The 22,101-nt window shown below is 43.3% G+C and overlaps 1 long non-coding RNA gene, 3 other non-coding genes and 1 pseudogene across 4 annotated transcripts; 4 read left to right on the top strand and 1 right to left on the bottom strand.

Annotated features, from left to right (window-relative positions):
- The first annotated feature begins 2,004 nt into the window (after nucleotides 1-2,004).
- LOC113611709 (ER membrane protein complex subunit 2-like) lies at nucleotides 2,005-10,931 on the top strand (annotated as a pseudogene).
- Nucleotides 10,932-16,244: 5,313 nt separating this feature from the next.
- On the top strand, nucleotides 16,245-20,083 carry LOC113611720 (uncharacterized). The gene is made up of 2 exons (XR_003429561.1): nucleotides 16,245-17,287; nucleotides 19,701-20,083. It is a non-coding gene; the product is annotated as an uncharacterized LOC113611720 (long non-coding RNA).
- TRNAQ-CUG (transfer RNA glutamine (anticodon CUG)) lies at nucleotides 17,271-17,342 on the top strand. Its single transcript has one exon. It is a non-coding gene; the product is annotated as a tRNA-Gln (tRNA).
- TRNAN-GUU (transfer RNA asparagine (anticodon GUU)) lies at nucleotides 19,421-19,494 on the top strand. Its single transcript has one exon. It is a non-coding gene; the product is annotated as a tRNA-Asn (tRNA).
- A 1,549-nt stretch (nucleotides 20,084-21,632) lies between the features above and the next one.
- LOC113611817 (U1 spliceosomal RNA) lies at nucleotides 21,633-21,796 on the bottom strand. Its single transcript, XR_003429616.1, has one exon. It is a non-coding gene; the product is annotated as a U1 spliceosomal RNA (small nuclear RNA).
- Nucleotides 21,797-22,101: the final 305 nt, after the last annotated feature.

Genomic DNA, 22,101 nt, shown 5'->3' with positions numbered 1-22,101 from the left:
TTCCCCCTGTTTTGTTCTAAGAGTTTTATGGTTTTAGCTCTTACATTTAGGTCTTTGATCAATTTTGAGTTAATTTTTGGATATGGTGTTAAATAAGAGTTCAGCTTTATTCTAGTGCTGGTGGATATCCATTTCCCCCAGCACTCTTTGTTGAAAAGACTGTCCTTTCATCCATTGAATGGTCTTGGCACCCTTGTCAAAAATCATTTGACCATATATGTAAGAGTTTATTTCTGGTCTCTATTCTATTCCATTGGTCTATATGTCTGTCTTTATGCCAATACCACACTTTTTGATTACTGTAACTTTGTAGTAGGTTTTTTTTGTTTTTTGTGTTTTTTTTTTTTGCGGTATGCAGGTCTCTCACTGTTGTGGCCTCTCCCGTTGCGGAGCACAGGCTCCGGACGCAGAGGCCCAGCAGCCGTGGCTCACGGGCCCAGCCGCTCCGCGGCATGTGGGATCCTCCCGGACCAGGGCACGAACCCATGTCCCCTGCATCGGCAGGCGGACTCTCAACCACTGTGCCACCAGGGAAGCCCTGTAGTAGGTTTTGAAATCAGGAAATATGAGTTTTCCAACTTTGTTCTTCATTTTCAAAATTGTTTTGGATATTCAGGATCTCTTGAAATTCCATATGAATTTTAAGGTGGATTTTTCTATTTTTGTGAAAAAAGTTGGGATTTTGATAGGGAATGCATTGGATCTGCAGATCATTTGGGGCAGTATGGACATCTTAGCAATATTAAATCTTCTAATCCATGAACATTGGCCAACTTTCCATTTATTTTTGTCTTTTTTAAATTCTTTCAGCAATGTTTTATAATTTCATTGTACAAGTCTTTCGTCTCCTTGGTTAATTTCCAAGTATTTAATTCTTTTTGAGGCAAATGGAATTGTTTTATTAATTTCTTTTTTTAGTAGTTCATTGTTAGGGTATAGAAACACAACTGATTTTTGTGTGTTGATTTTGTATCCCGCTATTTTGCTGAATTCATTTATTTTTTCTAACTTTTTTTTGGTGTGGAATCTTTAGCATTTCTTATGTATGAGATCATGTCATCTGTGCACAGAGATAATTTACTTCTCCTTTTAAAATTTAGATGGCTTTTAGCTCCTGCATTTTTATCCCAAGAATCCTCTGAGGGATTCTTTTCACTCTTCAAAGATTCAGCAAAGACCCTTCCTTAGAAAGACCCTGCCTTATACCATCCATTCTTGAGGACATTCGCCTGTGGTGAACTATGATGAGAATAGGATTGTCCTTGAAAATTCTCACTGTTTCACCTTCCCATTAGCAAGACATGTTCTTGTCTTGTACTACATGCCCCTCCTCTATGCTGCCATAATATCCAAAGGTTAGGACAGTTGCCACATTCTGATAAAAGTATCTGTTTTTGAGCCTTATTTCCTACCAATTTGAGGTTCTCAAGGAGAACTTGACTGACTCTGTGACTCCAGTGCCTAGCATGGAGTCAGGAAATAAATTACTCAATAAATATTCATGAAACAATGTGTATAAAAACCTTTGTCGGGCTTCCCTGGTGGTGCAGTGGTTGAGAGTCTGCCTGCTGATGCAGGGGACACGGGTTCGTGACCCAGTCCGGGAGGATCCCACATGCCGCAGAGCGGCTAGGCCCGTGAGCCATGGCCACTGAGCCTGCGCGTCCGGAGCCTGTGCTCCGCAACAGGAGAGGCCACAACAGTGAGAGGCCCACGTACCGCAAAAAAAAAAAAAACAAAAAAAAACACCTTTGTAAACTGAAAGTACAGAAGAAAATGATTATTACTATATTTCTTTACATGCAATGATCCTTTTTCCTTAGCCCCTTCTGATCCTATGAAGAAGATCCATTAAGGTAAAATTCATTATACATCTTCAAGCATCTTTCATTCCTGCTAATCCAAAAGTTATTTGGTAGGCATCTACTGTAAGGACAGCCCCAAGGTTGAATTCTGAGGTGTGCAGCAGAGCCTCATGATTGCATCCTCCTCCCCCTGGAGGTGATGCTCCCCAGCAGTATAGATGAGCCCTGGGTCCAATCTGTGGACCTCCTTGGCCAGGTGCACAATTCACTGTGGGGTAAGCTACTCTTTCAGACCACACCACTCAGCTTGGGCTGCCCCTTAAGGAGTTGGATATTGTTGTAGGCATTTCTTATTTTCCCCTCAAGCTTTCCTAACCTAGCCTGAATACTGTCCTTATTTTCATCCCCTTTGGCTGCCCAAAGACTACCATCAGCTCATCCTTCAACAGGCTTTTATAATTCTCTAAACATGTAGACACTCTTCCAGCTAGTTCCTCAGTTATATGTTCTCAGGGCATAGGCTAAGCATAATGTTTTTTCAGCAAATACATACACCAAGGACTATGGCCTGGTCTTGGTTGCAGTTCCTAATGACCGTTTAACACACACTGAGTTCATCACAGCTCAAAGAGAACACTGGAACAGGAAGAAACTGTCAAGCACACAAGATAAGACCAAGGCCTGACTGACTCAGCTGGCAAAAGTACAATGAGCCACTTTTAGATGCAGTTTATTACTTACATAGACAGTGAAAAAAGAGTAGTTAAACGTACAAGCTCCCTGGGCCGTTGTCTTACATATCAAAAAGTACGACACCAAAACAAAAGGGGCTGATGACTGCAATGTGAGTTGTAGGACACCCACTGCTGAGGAGCCAATTCTAGACTGGAACTAATTGGTTTTGTAGTCTCAGCTGTACCTTGAGAAAAGCAGGCAGAAAGCATCATATCTCATCGAAACCTGGTGGGTGTTGATAATCTATCTCATGAGAGACTAGCAAGGGAAACAGGGAGACTAGTGGGATCTTCAAGGCAACTTCTCACAAGCCTCCCATCCTCTTGCATTCCAGAGGATAAAAACGCATTCTGCCAAAACTCAGATTAGCTGCAATTTAAGCCTGTGTGAACTAAGTGAATACAAAGAAGGTTTCCAGGGCACCATGGCGGGGCTGTTCCTCTATAGGGAACTTGCAAAACTGGAAAAATGAAGGACAATAACCTAATTTTATAGATGAAGAAACTGAGACTTACAAAGATTAAGAAACTTGCTAGAGCTCCCACAGCTTGTTGGTGGCAGAGGTACCTTTATAAATCTGGGAACCTCAAGACTTCCAGGTTAGTGCTCTTTGCACTGTGCCATACAGCTTCATATTAGAATGTCAGAGTGGAATAAACAGTGATTTTCTCACTTTTAAGATGAAAAAATCAGAAGATTCCTGCCCAGGAAAAATATATTCTCATGGATTCCATGGGTCTATTTTTTATGCCCAGTCAGCTTTCAATCCCTAGTTGATGAAACTAGATGAAGGAACACGTAAATAATAATTAACACTCATTACAATTATAATATATTTAGTAATTATCTATATAATGTTTGGCTGTTAGAAGACAATTTTTGTGTGTGTAGGACCTGTCTTGTTCCCCCCATGTCCTTACTATACAAGTCCCTGCCACATAGTATAGTCAATAAATACTTGTTGAATGAATGAATAAAAGTCATTATAAACTTTTATTTGATTAACAGCTAATTTTTACCAATATTCCTTAGTTCCAAGTGTATTCCTCACAAAATCCTTTACTGGAGCTGGATTGACGAAATAAAACCATGGATTTGGAAAAGATATTATTGGATTTGAATACCAGATCTACCACTAACTAAATATGCAATAGTAGACAATTTATTTAATCTCTTTGAGCCTCATTATCCCATTTTACAAAATAGAGAATATAACATTATGTATAGATCTTTTGGATGATTTTAAATATGTGTGTGTGTTCGTGTATGTATGGGTGTGTGTGTGTGTGTGTGTGTGTGTGTGTGTGTGGCTAGACAGACAGACAAACAGACAAACTACTAAGTTCAGTGTCTGAGAAGTCACTCAATTAATATGAATTCCTTTTTCTCCAATCCTTGGTGCACGGGCTGCAGACCTAGGGATCATTTACACCAAAATCACATGAGGAACTTGTTAATACTCTCTGGGCATAGGGATAGGGCACAGGACGCTTCTTTCTTCCACAAATTTCCTAGGTCATTCTTATACCACCACTGAAGAAGCAAAGTAAATACGTAGTTCAAAATCTGAAGAATTATCTCCTGGATGACCAGTGATAAGCTCAGCCCCTAAATTAGGTTTCTCAGGATTCTACAGTCTCAGAACAGGAAGCTCAGTGACTGGTGTGTCATCAAGGAAAAATGCTTTGAAACATGGGAATGGGGAACAGAATAACTAGGACAGAGTTTCTCAATAAGAAGGAAGAAATGACAGGTGTTGAAACAACATCAGGGTGAAGGAGGGAGAGAAAGAGGCACGTGTATTGTTTGAGAAAAGATATTCGAAAAAAGCCCACTATTTTTAAGACATAGACTATAAAAAGCAAAGCTCAATGATAACTCCTTGACAGGTAAGGCTGTGCATTAGGGAGATTCTATATTTTGTATTATCAGATATCCTCAAGACTGTGGGAAAAATTAAACAAATTGGTGTTTTAGGTCAGTAATTGTGGGAAATAAAGAAAATAATCCATCATAATATATTCATATGGTTCAATTGTAGTTTTAATGTGGGAACAAAGCTGCATTTTACTTGTCCAAAATATCACACACCTAAATTTTTTTAGAACTTAAGCCAGGGAAGCTATTTTGCGATGATTCAGGATAAAAGGACTGGCATTAAGAATGATGACGTGGGAGACTTGTTCAATAGGGCGGAGTAGAAGGATATGTGCTCACTCCCTCCTGCGAGAGCACACAGGAATCACAACTAACTCCTGAACAATCATCGACAGGAAGACACTGGAACTCACCAAAATAGATACCCACATTGAAAGACAAAGGAGAAGCCACAATGAGACAGTACGAGGGGCAAAATCACAATAAAATCATATTCCATAACTGCTGGGTGGTTGACTCACAAACCAGAGAACACTTATATCACAGAAGTCCACCCACTGGAGTGAAGGTTCTGAGCCCTACATCAGGCTTTCCAACCTGGGGGTCCGTCAACAGGAGGAGGAATTCCTAGAGAATCAGACTTTGAAGGCTAGTGGGATTTGATTGCAGGACTTTGACAGGACTGGGGGAAACAGAGACTCCACTCTTGGAAGGAACACACAAAGTAGTGTGCACATCGGGGCCCAAGGGAAGGAGCAGTGACCGCATAGGAGACTGAACCAGACCTACTTGCTAGTATTGGAGGGTCTCCTGCAGAGGCAGGGGTTGGCTGTGTCTCACCATAAGGACAAGGACACTGGCATCAGAAGTTCTGGGAAGTACTCCTTGGCGTGAGCCCTCCCAGAGTCTGCCATTAGGCCCACCAAAGAGCCGGGTAGGCTCCAGTATTGGGCCGCCTCAGGCCAAACAACCAACAGGGAGGGAACCCAGCCCCACCCATCAGCAGACAAGCAGATTAAAGTTGTACTGAGCTCTGCCCACCAGAGCAACACCCAGCTCTATCAACCACCAGTCCCTCCCATCAGGAAACTTGTACAAGCCTCTTAGATAGCCTCATCCACCAGAGGGCAGACAGCAGAAGCAAGAAGAACTACAGTCCTGCAGCCTGTGGAACAAAAACCACATTCACAGAAAGATAAACAAGATGAAAAGGCAGAAGGCTATGTACCAGATGAAGGAACAAGATAAAACCCCAGAAAAACAATTAAATGAATTGGAGATAGGCAACCTTCCAGAAAAAGAATTGGGAATAATGAAGATGATCCAGGACCTTGGGGGAAAAAAATGGAGGCAAAGATCAAGAATATGCAAGAAATGTTTAACAAAGACCTAGAAGAATTAAAGAACAAATAAAGATGAACAATACAATAACTCAAATGAAAAATACACCAGAATGAATCAATAGCAGAATAACTGAGGCAGAAGAATGGGTAAGTGACCGGGAAGACAGAATGGTGGAATTCACTGCCACGGAACAGAATAAAGAAAAAAGAATGAAAAGAAATGAGGACAGCCTAAGAGACCTCTGGGACAACATTAAATGCAACAACATTCACATTATAGGAGTCCCAGAAAGAGAAGAGAGAGAGAAAGGACCTGAGAAAATATTTGAAGAGATTACAGTCAAAAACTTCCCTAACATGGGAAGGGAAATAGCCCCCCAAGTCCAGGAAGGACAGAGAGTCCCCAGCAGGATAAACCCAAGGAGAAACACACCAAGACACATAGTAAACAAATTGACAAAAATTAAAGACAAAGAAAAATTATTGAAAGCAACAAGGGAAAAAAGACAAATAACATACAAGGGAAATCCCATAAGGTTAACAGCTGATTTCTCAGCAGAAACTCTACAAGCCAGAAGGGAGTGGCATGATATATTTAAGTGATGAAAGGGAAGGAACTACAACCAAGATTACTCTACCTGGCAAGGATCACATTCAGATTTGATGGAGAAATCAAAAGCTTTACAGACAAGCAAAAGCTAAGAGAATTCAGCACCACCAAACCAGCTCTACAACAAATGCTAAAGGAACTTCTCTAAGTGGGAACCACAAGAGAAGAAAAGGACCTATAAAAATAAGCCCATAACAATTAAGAACATGGTAATAGGAACATACATATCGATAATTACCTTAAACTTGAATGGATTAAATGCTCCACCCAAAAGACACAGGCTCGCTGAATGGATACAAAAACAAGACCCATATATATGCTGTCTACAAGAGACCCACTTCAGACCTAGGGACACATACAGACTGAAAGTGAGGGGATGGAAATGATATTCCATGCAAATGGAAATCAAAAGAAAGCTGGAGTAGCAATACTTATATCAGATAAAATAGACTTCAAAATAAAGAATGTTACCAGAGACAAGGAAGAACACTGCAAAATGATCACGGGATCAATCCAAGAAGAAGGTATAACAATTGTAAATATATATGCACCCAACATAGGAGCACCTCAATACATATGGCAACTGCTAACAGCTATAAAAGAGGAAACCGACAGTAACACAATAGTAGTGGGGGACTTTAACACCTCACTTATACCAATGGACAGATCATACAAACAGAAAATTAATAAGAAAACACAAGCTTTAAATGACACAATAGACCAGCTAGATTTAATTGATATTTATAGGACATTCCATCCAAAAGCAGCAGATTGCACTTTCTTTTCAAGTGCACATGGAACATTCTCCAGGATAGATCACATCTTGGGTCACAGATTAAACCTCAGTAAATTTAAGAAAATTGAAATCATATTAAGCATCTTTTCTGACTACAGCGCTATGAGATTAGAAATCAATTACAGGGAAAAAAATGTAAAAAAGTAAACACATGGAGGTTAAACTATATGTTACTAAATAACAAAGAGATCACTGGAAAAATCAAAGAGGAAATCAAAAAATACCTAGAGACAAATTACAACAAAAACACAACAATCCAAAACCTATGGGATGCAGCAAAAGCAGTTCTAAGAGGGAAATTTATAGCAATACAAGCCTACTTCAAGAAACAAGAAAAGTCTCAAATAAACAACCTAAACTTACACCTAAAGGAACTAGAGAAAGAAGAACAAATTGACAAGATTCGACACCCATTTATGATAAAAACTCTCCAGAAAGTGGGCATAGAGGGAACCTACCTCAACATAATAAAGGCCATATATTACAAACCCACAGCAAACATCGTTCTCAATGGTGAAAAACTGAAAGCATTTCCTCTAAGAGCAGGAACAAGACAAGGATGTCCACTCTCACCACTATTAATCAACATAGTTTTGAAAGTCCTAGCCATGGCAATTAGAGAAGAAAAAGAAATAAAAGCAGTACAAATTGGAAAAGAAGAAGTAAAACTGTCACTATTTGCAGATGACATGATACTATACATAGAGAATCCTAAAGATGCTACCAGAAAACTACTAGAGCTAATCAATGAATCTGGTAAAGTTGCAGGATACAAAATTAATGCACAGAAATCTCTTGCATTCCTATACGCTAATGATGAAAAATCTGGAAGAGAAATTAAGGAAACACCCCCATTTACCACTGCAACAAATAGAATAAAATACCTAAGAATAAACCTACCTAGGGAGACAAAAGACCTGTATGCAGAAAACTATAAGACACTGATGAAAGAAATTAACGATGGTACAAACAGATGGAGAGATATACCATATTCTTAGATTGGAAGAATCAATATTGTGAAAATGACTCTACTACCCAAAGCAATCTACAGTTTCAGTGCAATCCGTATCAAATTACCAATGGCATTTTTTACAGAACTAGAACAAAATAATCTTAAAATTTGTATGGAGACACAAAAGACCCCAAATAGCCAAAGCAGTCTTGAGGGGAAAAAAACAGAGCTGGAGGAATCAGACTCCCTGACTTCAGATAATGCTATAAAGCTACAGTAATCTAATCAATATGGTACTGGCACAAAAACAGAAAGATAGATCAATGGAACAAGATAGAAAGCTCAGAGATAAACCCACGCACCTATGGTCAACTAATCTATGACAAAGGAGGCAAGGATATACAATGGAGAAAAGACAGTCTCTTCAATAAGTGGTGCTGGGAAAATTGGACAGCTACATGTAAAAGAATGAAATTAGAACACTCCCTAACACCATACACAAAAATAAACTCAAAATGGATTAGAGACCTAAATGTAAGACTGGACACTATAAAACTCTTAGAAGAAAACATAGGAAGAACACTCTTTGACATAAATCACAGCAAGGATCTTTTTTGATCCACCTCCTAGAGTAACAGAAATAAAAACAAAAATAAACAAATGGGACCTAATGATACTTAAAAGCTTTTGCACAGCAAAGGAAACCATAAACAAGACGAAAAGACAACCCTCAGAATGGGAGAAAATATTTGCAAATGAATCAACGGACAAAGGATTAATCTCTAAAATATATAAACAGCTCATGCAGCTCAATATTAAAAAAAGAAAGAACCCAATCCAAAAATGGGCAGAAGACCTAAATAGACATTTCTCCAAAGAAGACATACAGATGGCCAAGAAGCACGTGAAAATCTGCTCAAAATCACTAATTATTAGAGAAACGCAAATCAAAACTACAATGAGGTATCACCTCACACCAGTTAGAATGGGCAGTATCAGAATATCTACAAACAACAAATGCTGGAGAGGGTGTGGAGAAAAGGGAACCCTCTTGCACTGTTGGTGGGAATGTAAATTGATACAGCCACTATGGAGAACAGTATGGAGGTTCCTTAAAAAAATAAAAATAGAATTACCATATGACCCAGCAATCCCACTACTGGGCAGATACCCAGAGAAAACCATAACTCAAAAAGACACATGAACCCCAATGTTCATTTCAGCACTATTTACAATAGCCAGGTCGTGGAAGCAACCTAAATGCCCATCGACAGACGAATGGATAAAGAAGATGTGGTACATATATACAATGGAATATTGCGCAGCCATAAAAATGAACGCAATTGGGTCATTTGTAGAGACGTGGATGGATCTAGAGACTGTCACACAGAGTGAAGTAAGTCAGAAAGAGAATAAAAATATTGTATATTAATGCATATATGTGGAAGCTAGAAAATTGGTACAGATGAACCGGTTTGCAGGGCAGAAAGAGAAACACAGATGTAGAGAACAAACCTATGGACACCAACGGGGGAAAGTGGCGGGGGGGTAGCGGTGGTGTGGTGTGATGAATTGGGAGATTGTGATTGACATGTATACACTAATTTGTATAAAATGGATAACTAATAAGAACCTGCTGTATAAAAAAATAAAATTCAAAAAAAAAGAATGATGACATGAAAAACAAAATGACCACAAGATTATAATTTTAAAAATTCTCCAGGGAAAGTGCACAGCTGCCTTTAGATCCTGGAAAGATGACAAAGGTCTTATCTTTTAGAAGATTTGAGCTTTAGGAAGAAGATGTGAGATAAAATGAGAAAAAGGAAAGAACAAATTTCCTGAAATAGTGGTCAAATGGTAAAAGTTTAAGAGTTAATTAGTGAATATGCTTCTATGGTTGGAGATGGTAGTTGGATAATATGTGAATAGGTAATGATTGCAGCCCTAGGCTATGGTCAGTATGCCTTGGCATTGTTTTGCCTTCAGGAGTTGAAGTTTCCTGGCAGTCACAGAGTCAAGTGAAATCTGACGCCATGGAAAGATATAATGATGTTATATAGCTATGTGACCCAATTTTACAAAAGATCCAGCTGATACTTCTATAAGAAAACATAAAATTGAAATTCAAACACCCTGGGGAAATGTGAAAGCTGTTCAGAATTAACATGAATGAGTATTTAGAAGAATCTGGGTTGGGGATGAAGAAGCATAGTGTAAACTTGTAGAACTATACATCAATGAACACAATTATGCAAAGAAGCCTTTAGTTTAGAGGAGCTTATGGTGACAAATCCACACAACACACCCTGTCAGATCTAGCGATGCTGTCAGCAGGAAGCTGAAATTAAATATAACCAAGGTAGACTTGAAAATCTTGACTTTTCAACAAAATATGTTGACAGGCATTGAAACTGTTCAACAGAAATATAAGAGCTTTATTTGGGCTTAAGTGTATGCAAGTCATATTGCTTCGATCCAAAAGCAAAAACAAGAATGGTAAAGAAGAACATGAAATATGTTCATTGGGAAGATAGTCAAATAACAGGTTGAAAATAAGAAGGAAACCAAATATTCTCTTTCACCAGTTGAAGACATGTCAGAAATATCGTGAATCACTGTCTAAGTTTAAGTCAAGCTCTTGCATGTTAGATTTCACAACTGCTCAGTTGAATTTATTGGCTTGTAACTTACTAAATGCATAAAGCTATTTATAGTAAATCTGTGCAAATAAGACAGTTGTATGTGGGTGGAGAGGGGGGAGGGGGAGGGAGAGGGAGAGAGAGAGAGATTGAACACCATTTTACCTGCATACCCCCAATCATGAATGCTGTCAAACTCCCTATGTTAGCAAGGAAGACGTAACTTAATGGCTTAATTGGTACAAGTCTCAGGGTAATCAATGATTAAATTCTAATTAATTCGTTTTGTGTATATTTCTATAGAAAACTGCACTCTTAGCCATACTGAGATTTTTGGTTATAATATAGAATTATCCAGAGCCATTCAGTCTTTTCATACACAGTGATTTTTGCTTTTCCCTTATGCAATGTCCCTCCTACAAACTACAGATTAGAAAGAAATTGAGGCTTCTGAAAGAAACATCAAAAGAGCCTCAGTAAAAGACTGTATCTAGTCTTAACTGTTAATAGTACAGGAAATAGACTCATGGGTACAGCTTCCAGTGTAAGCTAACATCATCACCTCAGACAGACATTTGTCAGACTGTGCAAGTGACTCCAACTTGTACAAGGATTCCTGCAAGGATTTCCAGGACTCTTTTACCCAGAAGCAGATGACTTTGTAAGGAAGTAGATTATTTACCCAAGATCAACAAAACATGAATTAATTACTGGGTCTAAATGTACCAAAAGAACTAATCAAATTGTGGTTAATATTCTCTTTAGTGTGCATATGAGAAAACTCCTTTTCTTTTTAATACACCTTGACTCCTCAATTTAACAGGGTCTATTTGTACAAACTGAAATGAAACATTGTTTAAATGGTATTTCATGATACCTGAGTCTTTGGAATACTGAAAAGACATCCTGGGGAAGTCTTACTATAGACTGTAAGCCAATTAAACATCAAGAAAATCTAAGTATAATGACTCTATAGAAAATAATATGGGAAATTCCCTGGTGGTCCAGTGGTTGGGACTCCATGCTTCCACTGCAGGGGGGCACGGGTTCGATCCCTGGTCTGGGAACTAGGATCCCACATGCCACGTGGCACGGCCAAGAAAAAAAAAACATACGTGTTGATTGGCTTACAAAACTATTCAGCATAATGTAACAATGGTTAAACATAATGGAAAATGCTTTTATTAAATTCCTTTATTTTTCATGATCTTGTAGTTACTTACAAATATTCAGTAAGAATCCTTATTCTTCCTACCAGAACATAATAATATATTATATTGTAATTATATTGTAATATATGACCATGCAACAGGTCTTGTTAAATTTGGTGTGCAAACTCACTTTAAGGCATAAGAGCCATACTTCACTTATAGAAATGATGCCTACAAAGTCCTTTCAGAAAAATGGTCTCTTACCTGGTATACGGCTTATGGAATCCCAGGCTTACAGATACTAAAAGATGTCCCTTTCTATAGGCCACAACATTGACAAGTATGGGGATCTTAGGGAAAGAGGACCCATACAGTTTTAGGAGCAGCAGATAAATCCTGGTAGAGGTAGTCTGGATAATTATTAGTTCTTGATCTCAGTAAAACTGGTAAGAGAATAAAATACTTCTTGCATTCCCTCCAAAATAAATTACAACCCCAGAGGCTTTACAAGGCTTCCAGAAAGAAGTTAACTCATAGCCTTAGTATCTAATTACATTAACTGTATGTTAAAAAGGATGTTTATGGGCATTAATCAACATTTCTTTTTACAGCTATGCAAATAAAACTTGTCAAATAAAATAAAAATTCAAAATAATTGTATTGAACCAGAAAATTGCCAAGCACTTAGGTGAATGGAACCATGCCTTACAGGTAGAAATTTGACTACAGAGAGGAACTAGGGTAGTAAAACTGACATTTTGCCCTTTCACCATTATGAATAAACATGAACACCATCTGCAGCCAACATCTAAAACCTGAGATAAACAAGAAACCTGTGGTCACCCAGTTTAGCTTTGGTCCCCCCCGCAAAATGAAAACTTAATCATTTCTTGTAAACATGGACTCTAACAGACAACCTTATTTTTCCTTCCACACTTATTAACTGCTATTCTTCTATAAGATACAGCTTTCCCTCCTCCTTCTTTTCTTTAAGTATAGCACATGGATTATACTATGTGTATACTACATATATATTATATGGATTCCCCTCTCATTCAGTATGTAATAATATAATCATTATTCTTTTTGATGCTCCATTGGTCTCCAGGTTAAACAGGGGAACTTTTCAGGCTGGCTTCTGCGATCTTTTTTTTTTTGTGGTTCGCGGGCCTCCCACTGCCGCGGCCTCTCCCACCGCGGAGCACAGGCTCCGGACACCCAGGCTCAGTGGCCATGGCCCACGGGCCCAGCCGCTCCGCGGCACGTGGGACCCTCCCGGACCGGGACACGAACCCGTGTCCCCTACATCGGCAGGCGGACTCCCAACCACTGCGCCACCAGGGAAGCCCTGTGATCTTTTGACATGTCTGTACTAGTCTTTGGACACAACAAAATGTTGCAGGCTCACTTATACTTTTCTCCCCCAACACAAAATCAGGCATTTCTACAAGGGATCCCAGACAAATGGTATTTAGAAACTGACCACTAGATGAGCTCATTGCTGTGAGGTATCACTGCTTCTAGACCTTATCAGTGGGTATCATTTTGTAATAGGGAAGAACAAATTTGACTCCAGATTGGATCTGGTTCTTTTACTTTAAACTCTGTATTCTATTGCTTTTGCTACAAGTTAATAACTAAAAGAATGTTGCCTATAGCCTGAAATATACAAGACAGCCCATTCTCAAGGCTCTGATCTCTAAAAGGCATAATGTCTTGTTGGAAGTTTATAGGAACACTGTGATCAGACCTACTCAGACAGCTGCAAGAACAAATGATTCTGGCACCAAGAAATTTTCAATAACCAATCACTTTCCCTCCCCTTTCAGTATAAAAGAAGCCTGAATTCTAACTCCATAGGATGGTTCTTTGGGACATTAGTCCGCCATCTTCTCTGTCTGCTGGCTTTCTGAATCAAGTCACTTTTTCTTGTCCTAACAATTCATCTCTCAATTTATTGGCCTGTTGTGCAGCACAAAGTAGGAGAGCTTGAACTCGGTAACAATTAGTTGATATGGCTATCTCCAATTCCAATCCAACACTATAAGGTTCTTCCTCAGCTCTTCCCATTTCATAATTTTGTCCTTCATCTCCCAAGTTGATAACCTTGATTCCTGACAATATCAACATTTTTACTTATTTGCTCTATCCTACTATACACACAAGACAGCTTCAGAATTATTATACCAATTCTACAACCAACCTTAAACCTATTAAGTAAAGTTCAAGATGTCCTTAGGATATATCACACTATGGGTGTACAGACAAGCACTGCTTTCAAAATTTACTTGAATTAATTATATTCTATGTGGTTACACTATCATTTGATATATAATTAAATTCTTTTGTTCTGCTTTTATTTTTTAATTTTAAGATTAGCTTTTTCATCCTCTTTTGGAATATGTAAAACAGTGACATCGTTTAAAAAATGAAAACTGTAAGATACACTTAGAAAAAATCCCCTCCCATCTCCATATCTTAGACTCCATTCCTGTGCAACCCTAGATAAAAACATTTTCATTATTTTCTGGCCTATCCTTCCTGTAAGATAAGCATATCTATTTCCCCTTTTCCTTACATAAAAGATAGCATCCTGTTGAGATAGGCTGGGACCTAGGACCCTTTACTGGAGGGCTTGTACCTGGACAAACATCTCCTAGAGCAACAGAATACAAAGAAACTATAACGGACTAAAAATAAAATAACTGCACACCTTCACTGTTGGGACAATTATGAACAATACACTACAAAAAGGCCACAAACCAACTGCCATTTCTGAGGTGCCTGGAGCAAAAGCAGGGTACTGCACCTGATCCCTGCACACAGCACCACCAAGGGGGTGGGCAGACCACCTAAACTAGGTCCCCTGACCAATCCATGGACTGCCCCTGTTGTTACTCCTTTTAATGACCCAAGCAGCTTCTCTCTGGGAGCAAGCAAGGGCACCTGTTTCTAGGTTTCACTCCCTTGTGCTGCAGCACAAGCCCCAGTAAAGCCTTGCCTGAAATTCTCATCTGGTCTCATCAATTTCTATTGACTGAAAAGTCCAAAGACCGGGATTGGTACACTGTGTACCTGCTCTTTTGTACCTTGCCTTTTGTTTTCCACATAAAAGCACATTCTGGAAATAAATCCATATTGATTCATAGAGATATTCCTCACATTTATGGCTGCAAAGTACTCTAGGTATGTTATGTATTAACTGTAATGTAATGTTATGTATTAAATATAATGTATTATATGTATTAAATATAATGTATGTTATGTATTAAATATGGGAAATGGGGTCCAATCATTATGAAATCATCAACCTTTGTGATCACACTCATTTCACAAGCACAGACAGCGTTAGTAGGGGGAGCGTGGTTTTGAGAGCCATCTGATTTAGAGGAGAGTATGAGGGCAGGGATAGATCCCAGAAGAACCCAGCTGTAGGAGAATGCTGCTCAGCCCAGTAGCCAAACCTCCTTCCTCTGCCCCAATTGGTCCTAGTGCAGCTCCAGCTTTATCCCCAGGGATCTTCTCAGAATTCTTGCACCCTCTCCGAGTTCTCTCCCCAAAGAGGCTCTCCATCCCCCTCCCCAATTAAATTGCCTCTGCACTGGCATCTGAAGCATCTTTCTTTCATTTTTTCTTTTCCTTTCTTTTTTAGACCCAAGCTACACCTGTATATATTCTTTGTAAGTTACATGATAAAAGAATGTACAAGGAAAAATTTCAATTCTCCTCCACACTAACTTCCCTAAGAGTAACCGCTGTTAACAGGACATAAACCACAGCTCTGGCTCATTTATAATTCCCCACTGAATCTGACTAATATACTTCAGTCTAAGGGGCAAGACCTTTTCTCTTCTCTCCCTTTCCACACAATGAGTGTAAGATCCCACTCTCTACTCAAGAGTTATGAGTGTCCAGACGCTCAGATGTTGGGTTGTGCACAGATGGTGGTGGGAGACCTGCAGCAGAGTCTCTGGGCCACTGGAAATTTTAAAATAAGAAGGCTGGCTGCGGAAGGTGGGACGTTCTATGACCCATTCATCTTTCTTCTGCCTGAATCCTAAAACATTAGAAAGTTGCTTTTGCAAGCCCTTTTTTGGCTTGTAGCCAAAAGGGAGGAGCATGCTTTTTTCCCCTCCATGAATGTATTTTAGCCGGTAGTTTGTTAGACTTTTTTTTTTTTTTGGTACTTGGGCCTTTCCATTGCTGTGGAATCTCCCACCGCGGAGTACAGGCTCCGGACGCGCAGCCTCAGCGGCCATGGCTCACGGGCCCAGCCGGTCCGCACCATGTGGGATTTTCCCAGACCGGGTCACGAACCCGCATCCCCTGCATCGGCAGGTGGACTCTCAACCACTGCGCCACCGGAGAAGCCCTGTCGGCTTTTTAATTTCAAGGTCCTGAGTATCGCCCAGCGTTCTTTGAATTTTCTGGTATCTACTGCACCCCATTGTGCGCGGTACCGGATGTAGCCACGAGGGGGCGATATGAGCCACTGATTATTCCCAATTGAAGGTCTAAAGGAGAAGAGTGCTGACGGTTCACTTTCGTGGCATTTGACCAATCACCCAGGAGCTGCGCCGAACCCAAAGTTCTTCATCTTGGAGTCACCCCGGCTCCAGGGTGGTCCCGGGCGGGCAAAAGGCCCGCGCTGCCCAGGCCTCGAGCACTGGCTATAGACGCTCAGCCACTTCCTCGAGCAAAGTCCCCTAAAGGGTCCTGACCCGAGAAGCAGTCGGGCTTCTCTCGTTGATAGAAAATGTTCCTCACCTTCCTGTCACACTGTGGCCGCTCTTCCCCATGTTCTTATAGCCTAAGCTGTGTACTGGGACGGGCGCAGGGAAAGTGAGGACGAGTGATAGCAAAGCAGATGCAGGAAGCGGGAAAGATGAGGAGGAAGACAGCAAGGAACGCAGGAAGGAGAGAGGGCTCTCGAGAGTAGAATCGGAGGCGGAGGAGGAGGCAATCCCACGAAGTCCCAAGGGCTGTCCTGAGGGTCTTCAGAGCTCCCAGGGCAGCGGGAAGAGGACACTTGGAAAGAAGAGGAAAAGAACTTTTTTTTTTCCTCGCGGGAATTTTACCTCAGGGCAGAAAACTCTAGAAATGGCGGCAGAGCAGGTGGATTTAGGGGAGCCCTAAAAGTTATTCCCTGTCGCTCACCCCGAATGGATTTCATTTCATTCTACGACCAGCAAACCTGAAGAGACGGCCGAGGGCAGGCGAGTCAGGCGCCTCCTGGCGTCGTGGAGGAAGCGGGCTCGGGGCGGAGTGACGAGAGCGCCCGGCGGGAGGCCGCTCCTGGGCCCGCGGGGCTGTGCGCGGCCTGGCTCAGTGGAGGGAGCAGCGGAGCGGCCGTTAGAGGGTTCCATGGTGTAATGGTGAGCACTCTGGACTCTGAATCCAGCGATCCGAGTTCAAATCTCGGTGGGACCTTTCTGTTTAGTTAGAAGGATTTTTTACTCCTCAGATGTGACGTGCTTTCCCGCTCCCGCGTCCCAGAGAGGCGCGGTCCGCGCGGTCCACGCGGACGTGGAGGGCAGGTGGGGGGACGAGCCCGCGGCGTCCCCGCTGCACCCTGGCGACTCTGCCCGTCGCTGGCCATCGGAGGCCCCGGCCCCAATGCCCAGGGGCGCAGCGACCGAGCCGGTGGCACCCCCTCGTCGGGTCACCCTGGGTTTCGGGGGCATAAGGCAGAGGCTGCGCCCACTGACTCCTGCCCCGCGAGGCGGCTTCGCACCGCACGTCTTATAACTAACTGCGCGCTTGTCCCTGTGAGTAAAGGGTCGCGGTGCGGGGCTGTGACGTCGCTGAGCAGCCAGGGTGACAGCGTCTTAGCTTTCGGGTCGAGGGTTCCAGACCTGGATGGGAAGTACTGTATTGTATTCAGGTGCCCTATTTTATTCAGAATTTTAATTGATCCTATTCCAGTTTATTCCCATTTTATTCAGAATTTCTCGCTCTTAAGTCTCCATTGGACACGAAAAGGCACTCTTAGGCTAAGATTTGAACCTGGACTCTAGGAAATCTCATCCTTTCATCCCAAGCTCAGCCAGAAAGGGGAGCCCGGGCTGCGGATTCCGGCGTCTGAGGAGAGCAGGGATCCCTGACCCACCTCCCTCCAGGCCTTTGAGACACGTGCAGATCTTATAGTCAAGGCTAGACTATAGTGAATATGCCGTGTTTGGTTTGATTTGAGTTGGGAACCACATTCATTTTGTTAATCATTATAAAATTAATTTTTAAAATGTCGCCTCTAGACATCGAAAACACAATGTAACAAATGAACCCAGCCAAATGCCCCCAGTTAGACAGAGGAGAAGTTTGTTCTTGGAGCCGCAGGCGCTCTCCTCAGAGTGGGCGGCACCGGGAGCGTCAGCGAGGGCGCAGCTGGAGGAAATGCTGACTTCAGGCCGTGGGGGTCTCGGGCGGAGTCGGGGGGTCCTCAGAACGTGGAGTCCTCCGGTGAGGTGTGCGGCTCGCCACCTCTCCCGCCTGCTCTGTGGCCAGTAGGGGGCAAGGCACCAAGTCCAAAAGGTAGAACCATACGGTGTTGCCGGGGGTGATCAGGCACGGGAAACCCGTTTTCTGTTAGGATTCGAATTCAGACCAAGCAGGCAGGCTCCCATCACCGCACCAATTACACCACGACCGCTATGCTCCACCGGGGACCTACGGAGCTGTGGTCGGATCCACGTTAGCCCAGCCGTCTTTCTCCTTTGCAGCTTTCCTCCTTCACGCCTCTCAGACCCGACACCTGCGCCCGCAGGCTGAGGCCGCAGCACCGCCTTGGGTGGGGAGTTGAGAGCAGGTCGGGGTGGTGCCCTCCTGGCCTTTCTAGGACTTTTATCTGGTTCTAAATCAGCTGCTAGAAGAAAGGTTTTGAAGAACAGCTGATCTGAAAAATCTAGGTTCCTCGAGGACTAAAACCTTACAGGTGGCATAAGAATTCTTGGTCTACCCACCACGCCGGGCCCCGGCGGCGGAATGCATCCTCCGCGAGGCATTTATCGGGCGCCTGCTGGATGCCAGGCCCTGCTCCGGGCGAGGGGCTGCCTGGTGAGCAAACTCCGGGTCGTGCCTCGTGGAGCCCTTCTCTGGAGGCGCCCAGAGGGGGCAGAACGGTGGGGGCACAGCCGATTGCTGTCCTTCCCCCGTACGACCACCCGGGCCTGGAGGGGGACTTGCGGTGAGCGCGACGGGTGAGGCCGATCACGAGTGGGAAATGGAGGACTTGAGCCCGAGAGAGGCGGCCGTCGTCTCGTGTAGAGGGGCCGCTTTCGAGGCGGCCAGGAGCAGGCGAGGATGGTCGTGGGCCCGGCGTGGCTTCGTCGGAGCCCCCAGCTCACTCGGGCTCGGTGTCCACGGCCGGACGTGCCCGACGACGAGACTCAGTGTCTATGGCGCCAGCGAGGTTGGACAAGATACATTTGAATCTCTTTTCCGCTGGGATTGGAAGGGACGGGAAATACGTTCTGATTCCAGGATGTTACAAGAAAACCTCGCAGCCGCTCGTCTCTGTGGCGCAATCGGTTAGCGCGTTCGGCTGTTAACCGAAAGGTTGGTGGTTCGAGCCCACCCAGGGACGAAGATTGGCCTTGGAATGCGATGAGCGAGGTCTCAGCTGTCGCTTTTATGCGTCTGCCCTTTCAGTTCCTCCCCAGAGACCCTTTCCCGGAATCTCCACCCAGCTGATGATCTCCGCCTGCTCCCGGTTTTTACCTGGTGCCCCGTGGTCTCTTTGCACCACCTGGAGGGCTGCCTTCACTAAGTCATCTGCCTTGTACGTTCCAGGACACCTGCCAGAGGATGAAGGCACACGCACACGGGTGGCGGCCATCCCCTGCTCAAGCTGGACGTCATAAATCAAGCTCCATGGCACCGCCCGCGCGGAGTATTCACCGCCCCATCTCAGGACGCCTCCGCCCTTTCGTTTGGGACTGTCGCTTTCTACGCCAAGTGTTCTGCAAAGTCAAGACAATTCCTATTCAAAATTTTTTCTTCTGTGTTTTCGAATTTCTCATTGTTAATCCCTTGTAGTACGTACGTTTCCTTTCAGACAGTGTAGTTTTCATCTCTCTACGTTAGAGTGGGTCTTTTTTTTTAAAATGTTTTTCCGTGTGTACATTTAACTGTTTTAAGTTACGGAATACAGGTGGAATGAATGTTTTAATGTCCTTCTCTGGTGATTCTAACATCTGTATCAGCTCTGGGTCATTTACAAATGACCGATGTGTCTCTGCATTATGGGTCATTCCTCCTGCCTCTGGCTACCTCAAAATCTCTGATACAGCAGGCATTGTGAATGGTGCCTTGTTGGAAGCTGGACAGTTGTGTTCCTGTAAACGCTGAACTTTGCTGAGGGATGCAGTTAAGTTACTTGCAAACAGGTTGATCGTTTCAAGGTATTGCTTTTAGGATTTGCGAAGGGGTTCCGAGCAGCGCTCCCTCTGGGGCTAACCAGCTTCCGCTACTCAGGCAAGATGGTACCGCGTACGAATTACGATTTTTGTCGTTGTTTTTCCCTTTAGTCTACCTGCTTGTAAAAAGCACGACCTGTGTGAGTCTCTGATCTTGTCAAAGATTTCTCCCGATCTTAGGGAGTTTCCTCCTACGGCCGCACTGCTCAGTACTGTGCTGCACGCTGAACAGAGCTCCTTCGCAGTTCTGATTTACTTTTAGCATCTTTCTCATCTCTGTGAGTCTGTCTGCTGAAAGATAACTCCTGCGGTTTTCCTGCTGTCTGCTCCGTGCTCTCAACTCAACAAGGTCCACTGGGCTCCATTTCAGTTTGCCCTCGTGCGTATTGCTTGCAAACTCTCCAAGCAATAAATTGGACCCATAGTTTCCCATCCCTCAGGATAACTCACTACCATTTTTCATCAGACTCTTAGTCTTAATTTTTAAAAAATTAATTTCACTGATTTGCGGCTGCGTTGGGTCGCCGTTGCTACGCGCGGGCTTTTTTCCTATTGCGGCAAGCGATAGCGGTGGCTACTACTCATCGCCGTACTTCCTGACGCAGTGGCTTGTTTCACGCTGCGGAGCAAGGCTTTCAAGTGCGCAGAGTACAATATTTGCAGCACGGGGACTTCTGGTAGGCTCGCACCCGTATTCCGCGCCGCGCGGGAGACCCTTAACCCCTGCACTGCCAGGAAAACCCGCATACTACTCGCCAAAGAAACCTGTGTTTCACGTCTCCTGCTAGATTTTTACTGTGAAAGCCTAACTTCTTAAAAAAAAAAAAAAAAAGTCTGCGGAAACCCTGACTAATTACTGCGGAGTATAGGAGCAGCCAAAGTAAGAAACTAAAGCACTAAAATAATCTTTCAAAAATGGCTTCTGTAGAGCACCACACCACTTGCATGGAAAGTTCATGCACGATTCCCCCCAAAAAAAATAGAAACAGCGCCTACTCTCCCACACAGCACCTGCTTTTTTTTTTTTTTTGAGGTACGCGGGCCTCTCACCGCCGTGGGTCCTTCTAACGCAGAGCACAAGCTCCGGACGCGCAGGCGTAGCGGTCACGGCTCATGGGTCCAGACCGCTCCCCGACACGAACCCCCGCCGCCAATATTGGTAGATGGATTCCTAAACACTACACAACCAGAAACACCTACTTCCTACTTTTTAAAGTACTTGTAAAGCCGGCAGTAAAAGTACAGAAATCCTGGGTGTATGTTACATAGACTACAGAAATTAATTCTACTATTAAACACCAATTGTAGGGGGAAAGCGCGCACGCAGTCCCCCACTACCACAAATTATGCAGTCGAGTTTCCCGCATTTGGGGAAATCGCAAGCGTCAGCACACTCGAAGTGCAATGAGTGAGCCTCATCCTGGGAAAACCACCTTAGTGATCATGGTATCTCCCCTGCCAGGTAAGTATGAATCGCTTTCCCCGCCCCCCCGTACAGCCTTAGACGCCTACACTGTACACACACGCTCCCCACCCACCCTCCGCACCCCCTCCCCTTCCACGCCTCTCAGCCCCTCCAAACGACTCTGCTAATAAAATCCAAGCAACTTCTCCCGAAAACTTCCACAGTCCGGTAAGTGGCTCGCCGGGAATTGTACCCATAAGCTGCAAGATTTACATAAGCCAAGCCCCATTCCTGACCTCTAAGGCGGCTCCTCTCCTCCAACCCCCGCCCTGTCCCCGCCCTGCCGAGATGACCAATGGGCGGGCCGGCT

This window comes from Aethalodelphis obliquidens, unplaced genomic scaffold, assembly GCF_003676395.1.
Source record: "Aethalodelphis obliquidens isolate GAN/ISIS:26980383/991018 unplaced genomic scaffold, ASM367639v1 scaffold70, whole genome shotgun sequence".
Lineage (NCBI taxonomy): Eukaryota > Metazoa > Chordata > Mammalia > Artiodactyla > Delphinidae > Aethalodelphis > Aethalodelphis obliquidens.
The sequence above is the reverse complement of the archived record's forward strand: the minus strand, read 5'-3'. Positions and strand labels throughout refer to the sequence as shown.